This window comes from Malaclemys terrapin, chromosome 17, assembly GCF_027887155.1.
Source record: "Malaclemys terrapin pileata isolate rMalTer1 chromosome 17, rMalTer1.hap1, whole genome shotgun sequence".
Lineage (NCBI taxonomy): Eukaryota > Metazoa > Chordata > Testudines > Emydidae > Malaclemys > Malaclemys terrapin.
Window position 1 is genome coordinate 24,730,151 of NC_071521.1, and position 15,504 is coordinate 24,745,654.

The 15,504-nt window shown below is 44.3% G+C and overlaps 1 protein-coding gene across 9 annotated transcripts in view; it reads right to left on the reverse strand.

The window, feature by feature from the left end:
• Window positions 1-15,504, reverse strand: part of EXD3 (exonuclease 3'-5' domain containing 3) — a 598,889-nt gene that overhangs the window by 379,824 nt on the left and 203,561 nt on the right. The gene's annotated exons all lie outside the window — the stretch shown is intronic.

The following is a 15,504-nucleotide window of genomic DNA, read 5'->3' on the forward strand; positions in this document are numbered from 1 at the left end:
GATTATTCCCCTCTATTTGGCACTGGTGAGGCCACATCTGGAGTATTGTGTCCAGTTTTTGGCCCCCCACTACAATGTGGACAAATTGGAAAGAGTCCAGCAAATGGCAACGAAAATAATTAAGAGGCTAGGGCACATGACTTATGAGGAGAGGCGGAGGGAACTGGGCTTATTTAGTGTGCAGAAAAGAAGAGTGAGGGGGGATTTGATAGCAGCCTTCAATGACCTGAAGGGGGTTTCCAAAGAGGATGGAGCTAGGTTGTTCTCAGGGGTGTCAGATGACAGAAGAAGGAGCAATGGTCTCAAGTTTCTTTGGGGGAAGTCTAGGTTGGATATTAGGAAAAACTATTTCACTAGGAGGGTGGTGAAGCACTGGAATGGGTTCCCTTGGGAGGTGGTGGAATCTCCATCCTTAGAAGTTGTTAAGGTCCGGCTTGACAATGCCCTGGCTAGGATGATTTAGTTGGTGTTGGTCCTGCTTTGAGCAGGGGGTTGGACTAGATGACCTCCTGAGGTCTCTTCCAACCCTAATCTTCTATGATTTATTTAGTCTTCTTCACTAGCTGCCTCTCACTTCAACTGGCCTCTGAGAGTTCAAGCTCAGAGTTCTGCTCTGGGTCGTTTTTGGTAGTGTATAGAACAGTATATACTATTTGCATAATTCTTTAGGGCCCTATTGTGTCTTCAATCCACATCCACCATGTCCACTGATATGTGCTATGTGTATGGGGTGTGGTCCACCCCCTACTGATGGAAGAGTCACCTAGCAAGACCTATCTTTTTTGCCTGATGAAACAATGTGGAATATTGACAACAGAACAGGTGTTCTTAAATTCACACGTGTATTAGGCAGCATGTTTTTTCCTATTATCACTCTGGTTCCTCTTTCTTGCTTCATATTATTTGGAGACTTGGCTATAGACATTTTCCTTTCCAAGAATATGCTAATATGAGATTCCCACTGAATGACATTTTCTATTTTTAAAATTCTTCAAAATGCTTAAATAAAAGAATGAAGAGGAAAATACTTGTCCAATAGTACTGACTCCCATCACTGGCAGGGTATGAATAATAGAAGCCTATGTTAATGACCAAGACTTGGTTTACAACATCTCATTTCTATTTCACCAGTCAAGGAGCTCACTTGGCAGCAAGCCAGAGCTATAATAAGTATGTTTGTGGGATCTTTAGCAAATGGAAGGATCGGCAGTGGATATTTTTTCTTTAATCTCTCTTGGTGCATTTAAACTCCTGGCGCTTTTTGTTCTGTTGAAGGAATGCTTGAGAGGGCAGATTGAATGAACTCTGAAATTCACACCCTGGCAAACTGGACTGATTTCCTAAATCCATAATGACAACATTCCTCAGAGACACACATTCTTTCAGACCAAACAAGCAAAGATTAGTTTCCTGTTATTTTTGTTTTGTTTTTTGCTTGTAAACAATCATCTGTTTATGTGGTTCTCTTCTTGGCAACAAACTGGTGAAGTAATCTTGCCTAAAAGTATAACACAGACAAAGTATCAACTGAAAATAGCCCAAACTCCTTTATGAAATGCCTAGGATTTGCACAGTCCCTTCACAATCCAGTGTATTTCTTGCAGAAGCACTCAGATAGGTAGTGATCCATTACAGGGCTATGAAATAATCCAGGATGATTATTGGATGACTAGACTGTTTTACTGCTGGAGGAAAGAGAATGCAGGGGAGAGGGTTGTTTGTGTGTATAAAATGTTGATAACATTGAGCAAATGTAGCTCTGATAACCAAGTGCCTCTTCTGGGCACATATAACATAGTTATAAAGGACTGGATTGTAGCAGTAAGACCCTCCCCAAACTGGGGGGGGGGAGGGGGTAGGTTAAGATATGCGCAGGGTGCCTCTAGAGCTCTGGGGAAAACATGTGTAGCAGGGACTGCTGATGCCTCTTTTTATGGTACAGGGAGCACTTCCTCTTTCCTCTGCATTAGCCAGTATGGAAGAGTGGGCAGGCCCATGGCCCCCCACCTCTTGTGTGCATCTCCCTGCCTCCTTTGGGGAGTCCAGTATCACTGTGGCTCCTAGACTCCCATTGTCTTGGTGCAATGGGAGCACAAAGACTTGGGTTTTTCAGTCATCCTGTGGATTGCTGTGTTTTCAAGCGTTAGGTGGAGTCCAGTTTAGATGTGTAGTACAGGTTACTATTTAGAGTGCAGTCCTATACTCCAAAAATGGGGGATTATTAGGATTTATGCCTAGTAAGTTTCATCTTTTTGGTTATAACTGTAACTGACATATTCCTCTGGCAATTGCTGTTAGTAGGCGGTGACAGGCACTGCGGAAACAAATACATCCATGAGATCCTCCATTTGGCTTTAATGGCCTTTGGTCCTCAGTGTGCTTCTGCTTTTTTCACATCACCCTGAAAGTCTTGGGATGCTTTGCACTTTGTATTGTAATATTCACAGCAATTGTGCTCCTTATATTTAGCTAGCTAACAAGTTCCTATGTGCCCCTGCTGTAGAGTTTAACAGTTTGCTGACAGTTGCATTTGTTAATCTAATACTGACCCTACTGAACCTGTAGCCATAAGCCAATTACCTTCTTCTTTATTCAGTATAAAATCACTTTCTGGTGAAGCTGTACTTTCAAAGGCGTGTTTATTAGTGACCAAAACTTGTATATACTCTGTACCAGCAATCTAGCACCTTAGGTTAGGGGTTTTAGGGTTAGAAAGCTGATGTTGCCTCACCAAAAAACATTTTGAAACAGTGTAAAGAAATTTTTCTTTGCAGTACATTCTCCCCAGCTCTCCTCTCACTCCTGCGTGCTAATGGATACATGAATTAAGGAGCTTTGGCCATTGTTTTCAAAGCTGAGGTGTAGGGAGTTAGGTGTCAATATCCCCCCAAAATGCAAGTTGGATATCTAACTCACATTGAAAATCCCAGCTAAATAAAAGAGGGTTGATTTTCAAAGATATTGTGCAGCTGCAGCTCCCAGCTTTGTAGCTGCTCAGAACCTTTGAGAACCACCCTACTCCCATTCTCAAACCTTTTGGCATTCAGTTTTGAAAATGCTGGTTATTTTTCCTTTAAAACGTTCAATGGTTCCTGCTCCATTACCCCAGCCTCACGTCAAGCCATTAGCTCGTTTGTGCCTCATGACAACTGACTGCTCTGGAAATAGCTAGTTTGTCGTCAAAAATACAAACCATTATAATTACAACTGCCAGCTCTCTAGTTATTTTAACAAGCAATCCCCCATCAAGCCATACAGCAGGTATGTTTTGGTATTTACACTTGGTGACACAAATCACGCTTTGCCGGGTCTTTGGGAGGAGGGGGGGGCAGAACATGCCATTTGTCCAACTTTTCCCATATATTTCCCCCCAAACAGCTTCAGGTTTGTTGAATAAGAAGGTCCAATTTCCTTTAGACCAATAACACTAACATTATGAATATGGATGCACATTTTACTGCGGTCAGTATAGAAAGCAGAATGTAATTAAAGATTAAGTGGTGCTTGTCTCCCAGTATATGCAGATGTACCTGCTTTCTAGATCAGACCCAGGCACTGTGCTCATCAAATTACGTTAGTTTTCAATGCCCATGATGTTATGTCAGCTATAAATAAAGAAATGAAACTACTCACCAAATTTAACTGGAAAAAATAAAGAAAACTATTTCTGAAATCTCTATAACACCAATGTTTCAGCTACTTCCATTCCCCTGACTTCTGTGAGCTCCTTCTCATTTCAGATTGAACCTATCTACAAACTACACACTCTCTCCAAAGTTCTGTGATACTGAGTAATGTATACACAAGAGGCAACAAACAAAAGCAGAGAGATCTTCATGGTTGTTGCTTCTTCCAGACTTCCTCCACTACTGGGCTTCTGGTCAGTTCATGATAGTGTCACAAGTCAGACACAAAAGGCAGGAAGCAGAATGAAAGGAATAGTAGCAGCAGCGAGGGAAAACTTGAAACAGCCTCTGCAAGCGGGGCGATACTGCCAGCTCTCAACTGGTATAAAGCAATGATCTCATTCCTAGGTTCATGAGATTTTGGACTTTAAATCTGTCACGGATCCAGGATTGAATATTGCCCGTTCTGCAACTCCCCAAGCGAGGGGAGAATGAGAAAGAAACCCCCCTTTTTCACGTTTTGTAAAAATGGCAGCTGTTTAAAAGCTGCTCCAAGTTTTGGAATGTTAGAAGCAGCTCTGGTGCAGATGGATTAACAGGCAGAGTGTATGCAAGGAGTCAAAGGTGACTGACAGCTGTCACATAGACACACTGTAGTCACAGCTACATAGATCCTAAGTGCAGATCTGCAGCTGGTGTAAACTGTCACCGTTCCACTGGTAGAGCTATGACAATTTACACCAGTGGAGGATCTACCCCATTTATTTTAAGGTCAGAAGAGACCATTCTGATCATCTAATCTACCTTTCAGGAAGACACCCAGCCTTGATTTAAAGACTTCAAGTGATGGAGAATCTACCATATCGCTAGGTAAATAGTTGACTCAAATATAGAGTAAAAATAGATTCTCTAGACAGACAGGTACAGAAAGACATCAATATATCACTTGATAACTATTCCTTGAATGACACTGTAATTTGCTTAATGCCTTGTAGATCTTCAGTTCCTTGCTCCAATACGTCTGTTAGTCTATAAGGTGCCTCAGGACTCTTTGTCACTTTTTACAGATCTAGACTAACATGGCTACCACGCACTTGAGTTCCTTGCAGTACATCAGAGGGAATTCAGGTCAACTAAAGTGGTTGACAGAAGTCAGAAGCCCGAATGGAACATGTTTACAAACTGAGCCTGTGACCTCTTGTTCTCATTAGCCTGTTAGCCTGTTATCATAGCCAAACAACTTAAGTAATAGCTTTCTGCCTATTTCAATTCCCCTCATAGTTTCAACAGGATTCTTCTTCACTTCCTATCCTGCAACCACTGTGGGTTGTTGCATTTTAACTCCAGGGATAGCTACATTTCAATGGAGGATGAAGAGGTCCCTGTAGATCGTTTGGGATTAAAAGGGATTAAAGGATCTTTAGCTAAAGGACTTTGAGGTCTTTGGAGATGGAAGGTGTTCTATAACTATAGGGTATTATTCTTTAAGATGTTTGAAAGACAAACAGATAAATAATAAGGCTCCATCAGGTCCTTGTAATAGTCTAAGAAAATTTAAGCCTGCGGTCTCAAATTCTGACAATCATTAAAGTATGTTTTAGATAAAGGAGGGTACATGGTCCATGCCTATTTCTGAATATTATCTCAGGACTTCTATTGGAATAGCATTTCATATGGTCTAGAACTTGGTATTCTGGGTAGGTTTTTTTTTTTGTTTTACATTTTGTGGTTACTTTATATTGTAAAGTCACATTAGTAACAAGCCTAGAATTTTTGTGGGAATAGAGTTATATAATTGCAGCAAATCCTAGCATCTGACTCCAGGGCCCTCAGAGAACAAGGCTTATGAGCTCAGCATGTTCGATTTTCATGGTCAGAAATTTTAAATAAATAAATAAATTCTCTCATTGTCACAGCTGGGAAAGGAGACCCTGATTAGCTGCGGCTTCTTCCAGAGCTGAACCTGGCTAACAGCTGGCTCCAGAGTCCAGCATGCATTACTATTAACACTAGACTAGGGTAGGCTGAATGTCTGCAAATCAGAGGTCTGAACAAATGTACTCTTGTAGGTACTCTAGGATAGTACAGCAGTGCATACCAACTTAAAAGTACACAATGCTGCCAAGCATTAGCTAACCTAAAACAGGAAAGGATGATGAACTACAGCTTCACAATGGGTGCCTAATAAATCAGTGAAATAATTTAGAAATGTCAGTTCATGGTCTGAATATAAAATTTTGCAGGTGTTTCAGTTTTGAGAAACTAGACAATGTCCTTTCCCATGAAAACATCTCTTTAGCAATTAGTACAGGACATCTTTCGGACAATGTAAAAAGGCCCTGATCATTTGAGCTCATAAAACATGCCAGGGCACTATTTTCAACCTTGACAGCCTGGCTATGTTCCATTGGACAATTATATTCTGCCAACATTAAATACACTAACTAGTTTCAACTGCATCCACCACTATTGTTAGTAACAGGTAGTGTTGCTATGTACTGTTATAAAGTTACACCATTCTACCCCACAGGTGAAGGGATTTCATCAATGGGAAAATGACACAAAGCTCTATCATGCCTTTTTGGCTGAACATAAACCTAATTCAACTACTCAGCATAGATATGTTATGTCACCTGGCCACACAAATGTGATATACTGCCAGCACCATGAGGACAGGGAGCTCCAAGGTTCTGACTCTCAGTTTAGATCTTTGTTGCATCGAACTGCTCACAAAATGGTTTTTAACCCCATGGAAACTTTCAGCTGCTCAGCGAAAAATCAAAATGCAAAAATTTTTGGAAAAACAACAAGGAGTCTGGTGGCACCTTAAAGACTAACAGATTTCTTTGAACATAAGCTTTCGTGGGTATAAAACCTCACTTCTTCAGATGCATGGAGTGAAAGTTACAGATGCAGGCATTATATAATAACACATGAAGAGAAAGGAGTACCTCACAAGTGGAGAACCAGTCTTGACAGGGCCAATTCAATCAGGGTGGATGTAGTCCACTCCCAATAATAGATGAGGAGGTGTCAATTCCAGGAGAGGCAAAGCTGCTTCTGTAATGAGCCAGCCACTCCCAGTCCCTATTCAAGCCCAAATTAATGGTGTTATATTTGCAAATGAATTTTAGTTCTGCTGTTTCTCTTTGAAGTCTGTTTCTGAAGTTTTTTTGTTCAAGAATAGTGACTTTTAAATCTATTAGAATGTCCAGGGAGATTGAAGTGTTCACCTACTGGCTTTTGTATGTTACCATTCCTGATGTCCAATTTGTGTCCATTTATTCTTTTAGGTAGGGACTGTCCACTTTTGGCCAACGTACATGGCAGAGGGGCATTTCTGGCACATGATGGCATACATAACATTAGTAGATGTGCAAGTGAATGAGCCCTTGATGGTGTGGCTGATGTGGTTGGGTCCTCTGATGGTGTCGCCAGAGTAGATATGGGGACAGAGTAGGCAATGGGCTTTGCTACAGGGATTGGTTCCTGGGTTGGTGTTTCTGTGATGTGGTGAGGAAACAGATTGACAGAGCGAGACGGGTACCCAGAAATCACCTACTACAGGACAGGCCCAACAAGGACAATAACAGAACACCACTGGTCATCATGTACAGCCCCCAGCTAAAACCTCCCCAGCGCATTAACGATCTACAACCTATCTACAACCCTCACTCTCACAGACCTTGGGAGGCAGACCAGTCCTCGCTTACAGACAACCCCCCAACCTGAAGCAAATACTCCCCAGCTGCAACTTGAGACCATTACTCCTTGTTCTGTCATCAGGTACCACTGAGAACAGTCTAGATCCATCCTCTTTGGAACCCCCTTTCAGGTAGCTGAAAGCAGCTATCAAATCCCCCCTCATTCTTCTCTTCTGCAGACTAAACTATCCCAGTTCCCTCAGCCTCTCCTCATAAGTCATGTGCTCCAGACCCCTAATCATTTTTGTTGCCCTCTGCTGGACTCTTTCCAAGTTTTCCACATCCTTCTTGTAGTGTGGGGCCCAAAACTGGACACAGTATTCCAGATGAGGCCTCACCAATGTCGAATAGAGAGGAATGATCACGTCCCTCGATCTGCTGGCAATGCCCCTATTTATACGGCCCCAAATGCCGTTAGCCTGCTTGGCAACAAGGGCACACTGTTGACTCATATTCAGCTTCTTGTCCACTGTAACCCCTAGTCCTTTTCTGCAGAACTGCTTCCTAGCCATTCGGTCTCTAGTCTGTAACAGTGCATGGGATTCTTCCGTCCTAAGAGTAGGACTCTGCACTTATCCTTGTTGAACCTCATCAGGTTTCTTTTGGCCCAGTCCTCTAATTTGTCTAGGTCCCTCTGTATCCTATCCCTACCCTCCAGCGTATCTACCACTCCTTCCAGTTTAGTGTCATCTGAAAACTTGCTGACGGTGCAGTCCATGCCATCCTCCAGATCATTAATGAAGATATTGAACAAAACTGGCCCCAGGACCGACCCCTGGGGCACTCCATTTGAAACCAGCTGCCAATTAGACACGGAGCCTTTGATCACTACCCGTTGAGCCCGATAATCTAGCCAGCTTTCTATCCACCTTATAGCTTCATCAGGGATACTGTTCCTGACAGCTTGTAGTCCATCCTCATGTGGAATATTGGTGTAAAGTGCTTCTACATCCATGGTGGCCATGATGGTGTTTTCAGGAAGATCCCTAATGCACTGTAGTTTCCTCAGGAAGTCGGTGTTGTCTCAAAGATAGCTGGGAGTGCTGGTAGCATACGGTCTGAGGAGAGAGTCCAAATAGCGAGATAATCCTGCTGTAAGAGTGCTAATGCCGGAGATGATGGGGCGTCCAGGGTTTCCAGTTTTATGGATCTTGGGTAGCAGATAGAATACCCCTGGTCAGGGTTCTGGGGGTATGTTTGTGTAGATTTGTTCCCGTGCTGTAGCCGGAAGTTTCTTGAGCAGATGGTGTAGTTTCTTTTGGTATTCCTCAGTGGGATCAGAGGATAGTGGCCTGTAGAATGTGGTGTTGGAGAGTTAACTGGCAGCCTCCTGTTCATAATCCGACCTGTTCATTATGACTACAGCACCTCCTTTGTCAGCCACTTTGATTATAATGTCAGAGTTGTTTCTGAGGCTGTGGATGGCATTGTGTTCTGTATCGCTGAGGTTATGGGGCAAGTGATGGTGTTTGTTCACAATTTCAGCCTGTGCATGTCTGCGGAAGCACTCTATGTAGAGGTTCAGTCTGTCATTTAGACCATCAGAAGGAGTTCACGCAGAGTTCTTCTTCCTGTAGTGTTAGTAGGAGGGTTCCTGTGGGTCAGTGGTGTGTTGAAAATATTCCTTGAGTCGGGGATGACGAAAGTAGGCTTCCAGATCACTGCAGAACTGTATCATGTTCGTGGGGATGGTCGGGCAGAAAGAGTCCCCGAGATAGGACAGACTCTTCCGCCAGGCTAAGTGTGTGGTTGGATAGATTAACAATATTGTTAGGTGAATTGAGGGTAGCACTGTTGTAGCCCCCTGTGGCAGGTAGGAGTTTAGATAGTTTACTGTCCTTTTTCCTCTGTAGAGAAGTGAAGTGTGCATTGTAAATGGCTTGTCTCATTTTTGTAAAGTCCAGCCATATGGAAGTTTGTATGGAAGGTTGGTTTTGTATGAGAGTCTCCAATTTTGAGAGCTCATTCTTGATCTTCTCCTGTCTGCTGTACAGGATGCTGATCAGGTGGTTCCTCAGTTTTGTTGAGAGCGTGTGACACAGTCTCTCATCATAGTCAGTGTAGTATGTCAATTGCAATGGATTTTTTTTACCTTCAGTCCATTTGGTATGATGTCCATCTGTTTGCACTTGGAGAGGAAAATGATGTCTGTCTGCATCTGTGCGAGTTTTTTGTTGAGGTTGATGGATTTCCACTCCATAAAGCTAAATTTAGTGCCTGGCATGGTTTCAAGTATCAGGGGGTAGCCGTGTTAGTCTGTATCCACAAAAACAACTAGGAGTCCAGTGGCACCTTAAAGACTAACAGATTTATTTGGGCATAAGCTTTTGTGGGTAAAAAACCTCACTTCTTAAGATGCATGGAGTGAAAGTTACAGATGCAGGCATTATATAATGACACATAAAGAGAAGGGAGTAATTTTTGGTTAATTCAGAAATGTCGCTGTTGTGCCTCTTGGGAGTTATAGTCCAGATGCCTCATGCCCTAATTCTCCTGTAGGCTCTTTGTCTAGACTGTATCACCTGTTATGCAACAGTCTCCCCCTTGCTGCGCTGCTCAGTGTATCATGAGAGATATAATCAGGTTGTGGCGCCTGGCCAATGCGGAGGAGGCACCTGAACTCCATCTCCCATGTAGCACTGCAGCAGCACACCCAAATTTAAATTTTCAGTCAAACATTTTCAGTATGTGTGTGTTGTTTTTCAACAAAAAGTCAAAATTTTCCATGTGTGGCAAATGGCTGATGCTACTGTTGTGGGTCCTGAACTTTTTCTTGGTGTGGTGGGTCAGGGCGCCGCCCCTTGCCCCTATTCTTGTGTGTTGTGGGCTCCGCTAGTGCCCGGTGGGAGGGAGAGGGGAGCAGGGAAGGGGTCCAGGTCCGCTCTCCTGCTCCGGGGCCCAGCCCCTTCAGCGTTGTGGCCTGCTTATCCTCTCTTACCTTGGGTAAGGTTTCCCTCAGTCCTCTGTACGACTGGTTAACAACAATAATCCTCCAAACTCTAGTCAGCTCTCCTTCCCACTCTGTCTGACTGAAGCGGGGGTTTTTTAATTAGGTCTTGGGTGGGGCTTTAATTGGCTCCAGGTGCTCCAATTACCCTGTAGTAGGGAATAAGGCCTTGATCATCCTAGGGTTTATATACCTCACATCTATCACTCTCCTGCTGCTCTCTGGCCCTGCTGTATCACATATTGAAAGCAGATACTTTGTGTGAAAAAATTCATTTAGTCAAAACCCGAATGTTTAGAAGGGGCCAGCGACAACTCTTGAGTTTGTGCTGAAAAATCACCCAAGAATAACAATACAGAAAACAGGATTTCTGAAACATGCATGGAGCACATTGCTGCTTTGACCTTTCCTTTGTTTACTGCAGTCGTGTTGTTGGCACTGTGAAACAGAAGCATATCTACATGTGGGATTATTTAGGTTTCCCTTCAGAAGTACGGGTACACACTCTAGCTTCTTTAATGTAAAGCCAAAGACAGTAATCACTGATAACCATAAGAGTCAGGGCTGATAACAGGCACGGGTACTGCTGTGATTATTATTTAGTTGTCAGAAAGATATAAATTGGCTGCAGAAACCAATGCATACATTTCCTTCTAGATTCAGACAGTACAGCGTTTGCATATCCTCTAGTTTAGAGACGTACAAAGAAACTCCTGGCTACATTCATCATTTAGTGAGGCCTTATTTAATTCTTGATGTACAAAGATAGATTCTGCTATGGTACTGGTAGGTGTCTCAGCTCCTGGAGTAGGTACAATCCTTCAATGAGACTGTATATGTAATGCACACATTCTCCATGAACTGGCTGATACATTTTGTAATTTTATACCAACTGTTTTCTATATGTCAATGTTAGATAATGGAAACAAAGACATGAATAATATTGGGTTTAACAAGTATCACTGAAGATACCTTCATTTCAAATACAAACGGGAATTCAGAGGTTTTTGCAAAGATGACGATTACCAACCCATTGCTAATCTTTCATCAGGCTCTGATTCGGCAAGGTATTTGAGCATGTCTAACTTTCAGCATCTGAGTAAGCCCACTGAAGTAAAGGGGAACATTCACATGTTCAAAATTAGGCGCATGCTTATATACCTTGCTGACTGAGGGCATTAAAAGAGAAGGTAACTGAGGCCATGTCTACACTATAGAGTTAAGCCGACTTACGTTACATTGACAATCATAAACCACTGTAATTACATTGCTTGTGCCTGTTCACACAGCGCTCCCCTTGTGTTGGCGGAGCATGTCCACAGTTGGTGCTCTAGCACTGACAGAATGAGCAGCACACCGTGGGTAGCCATCCCACTGTTCAAATTGCCACTTTCTCCCACTAGGAGTTCTGGGAATGGATTGCAGTGCATCATGGGGGTGGGATCACTGCCTCATGAGGCAGTTTTTTCCATCCCATAATTCCAAGGGCTTCCAACTACATTTTGTGACGTTTTTCAACTACCCCTGTAAACTTTGCACCTGCCATCTCTGCCTGAAAGCACAGATCCTGCACCAGTCTTGTGATAAGCATTATGAACACAACATGGCTGATCCTGCAGTATTTCATGAGCTGTGAATCTGAACAGGAATCCATGGTGCCTGTCCTGCTGTGTGCCATGGAAAGAAACTATTCAAGATTGATGTTGGCATTCACGGAGCAACTACACACATTGGAACATCGCTACCAGGCTCTGGAAACAAGCACTAAGTGGTGGGATTGTGATGCAGGTCTGGGATGGCAAGCAATGACTGCACAACTTTTGTATGCGCAAAGCCACCTTCCTTGAACCGTGTGCGAAGCTCACCACTATACTGCAGCACGTGGACACCAAAATGAGAGCTGCCCTAACAGTGGAAAAGCGAGTGGCGATCACTGTGTGGAAGCTGGCAACTCCGGACTGCTACCGGTCAGTCGTGAATCAGTTTGGAGTTGGGAAGTCCACTGTGGGCGGTTGCGGTGATGGAAGTGTGCATGGCCATTAATCGCCTTCTGCTGCAAAGGACTGTGACTTTGGGGAATGTGCAGGAAATAGCGGATGGCTTTGCAGCAATGGGATTCCCTAACTGTGGCAAGGCGATAGATGGCACGCATATCCCAATTTTGGCCCCAGGCCATGTTGTGACAGAGTACATCAACAGAAAGGGATACTTCTCTATGATATTGCAGGCGCTACTGGATCACTGGGGTCATTTCACTGACATCAATGCGAGGTGGTCAGGGAAGGTGCTTGACGCATGCATCTTCAGGAACATCGGCCTATATAGAAAGTTGCATGCAGGGACTTTCTTTCCAGATCAGAAGATTCCACTAGGGGATGTGGAAACGCCCATAGTGATCCTGGGAGACCCAGCCTACTCCTTACTCTCGTGGCTCATCAAGCCTCACACCAGAAACTTTGACAGCAGCAAGGAGCACTTCAACAACAGGCTCAGGAGGTGAAGAATAACTGTAGAATGTGCATTTTGGCAGATTAAAGGGCCGTTGGTGCTGCTTTTTTGGCTGGTTAAACCTCAATGAGGAAAATATTCCCATGGTCATAGCAGCCTGCTGTGCTCTGCATAACATTTATGGAGTCAAGGGGGAAAAGTTTCCCCAGGGGTGGAACACTGATCTGTATCACCTGGCAGCTGATTTTGAGCACCCAGACACCAGGGCTAGTAGGGGGGGGCTAAACGGAAGGCTATTCGAATCAGGGAGGTTTTGACAGTAATGTGTCTTGCTGTAATGCATGCAGCCAGGCACTGTTTACTTGCCACCTTGAATGACCCTTGTAATGATTCCTGCCTGAGCATTAATTGTAGTTTGAAAATGTGCTGATTGCCACTGTGTATGAATTTCTGCTGAAACTGCCCTGTGTAGGTCAAAAATAAAGAATCGTTGTCTTTGTAAGACTAAATTTTTATTAAACAGCAATACACAGATTAACATTTCTTACAAGGGACATAACAGTGAGTAGCACTCTCAGAAATGAGGACCTCACAGCTGTGTGTAAGTCCAGTTGTCATTATGGAAAATGTCCCTAGGGGTGAAGTGCCAGGGATACTGCGGTGGGCTGGGAATATGTGAGGAATGTGTGGGGGGAGTTTGGGGAAGGCATAGAAAGCAGTTCTGTAAGGGCTGTAGGGGGAGTCAAGCATGCATGTGCTCCAACTTCAGCACAATCAGGGACCTGAGCATCTCTGATTGGTCCTCTATGAGCTTTATCGTCTTCTCCTGGCCCTCAATTTTCTGCTCTTGCCCCTGTCTCGTCTCCTAGCTATCTATTTCTAGTTTTTCATTTATTGTCTCTCTCCATGCTCTATGCTTGCTATCAGCCTGATCAGATGATTGCAGCACTTCTCAAAACATGTCCTCCTGAATCCTCCTCATTTGCCTCCTTATCTGACAGATGCACTCCACCGGTGTGTATGAGCTGGCCCTCAAAGGCACATCTGCAGAAGCAAAAGAAACAATACACAGAGTCAGTATTGCATGTGCACTCAGAGTCTTGAATCATAAAAGTTACACACACCTCTGTCTCATTTTCCCTTGGCAAGCATGAAGCACGGCCCGAGAACTAAACATGGTGAGGGCGGGAGAGAAGGTGGGACAAAGGGTCTGGGTGGCTTCAGAAGGGGATCAGTACAAGCACTTAGGGACACTATTCTTAATACTGACACCATTTTCCACAGGCGGGGGTGATCGAAGCTGAAATCACACTATTGAGGGTAACTGAAGATGCAAGGATGCATCTCCTGGATGCGTGTGGCTTCAGACCAGGTCCGCATGCTGCTTGCCTGTATGCTGCTTTGGTTCCTGCAGAAGTAAATGCTGATTGGCGCAGCAAAGTTTCCTACAACGGGGAAAGAAACACAGCAGCTCTGCCAAGGAACCTTCGGCAGAGGATTGCAGAGTACCTGCAGGAAAGTTTCCAAGAAATCTCCGTGCAGAATTTCCAAGAGATCTCGGAGTACATTAACAATCTTTTCTGCAGGGCCTCCACTGCATAGCTGCACAGGGGAATGCAAAGCAGGTGCAAACAATATCTAGTGTTGTTAATTTCAATCCCATATGCATCATGTAACAAAATAAAGGACTCCTCTACTTCATGTCACCGTGCAGTACCAAAGAAAAATGAGTACTTACCAGAGTTCCCTCTTCGGCTTCAAGCACGTCAGAGCCAGACTGCTGGAACTGGCTAGACCCATCCGGAGTTAAAAAGAGGCTCTGGCTCGCCACACCACCAGACGAGCCTGTTGCCTGTCGCACATCCTTCTCCAACTCAATCTCCTCATCCACAGGTTTGACTCTGCTGGCCACTGCCTCCAGTCCCCCCAAAGTATCCACAGGGCTCTTGGCGGTGGAGGTGGGGTCATCACCAAGGATGGCATGCAGCTCCTTGTAGAAGCAGCATGTTTTCAGCACCAAACCAGAGGGACGATCAGTCTCCCTTGCTTTCTGATATGCCTGCCTCAACTCCTTGATCTTAGCATGGCATTGCTGCATGTCCTTCTCATGCCATGCCACGAGCAATCTGCTCATAGGTGTCAAATTCCTATGGCTGGAACAGAGCTGCAACTGCATAGTCTCCTCTCCCCACAGACCCAACAGATCCAGCAACTCCAGTGTACTCCAGGCGGGATCGCATTTGCTGGGGAAAGCTGGCATGGACAGTTGGGAAGATGCAATGTGAGCTGTCCACCCTGAGCAAACATGACAAGGAATTTCAAAAATTCCTGGGGTTTTAAAGGGAGAGGGGTGCATGCCTGTGTACCTGGCTGCAGGGCAGCAGAGTAGGAACTGCTGACAAGAACAATCATGATGGGCATTGTGGAACAGCTCCTGAAGACCACTTAGGGCGACACGAGCAAGCACATTGTCTACAATGACACTGCATCGCTCTAACTTAGTCGCAAAAAGCTCTATGCCACTCATCGAGATGGTTTTATTATGTTGACGTAGCAGGAGAGTTAAATCGGCAGGGAGAGCATTGTTGTGTATAGACCTCCACTGTTTTGTCAACAAAACCTGACTTTTGTTGACAAAACTGTGTAGTGTAGTCACGGCCTGAGGTGGCAGAGTCAGGGAAACTCCAGCAGCTCCTTTCCCTCTACCACATCTTTAGACCCTTCATAATCTGGTTACAGTCCTAGAGATGCATAGGTACTGACTCCCACTCTACACGGG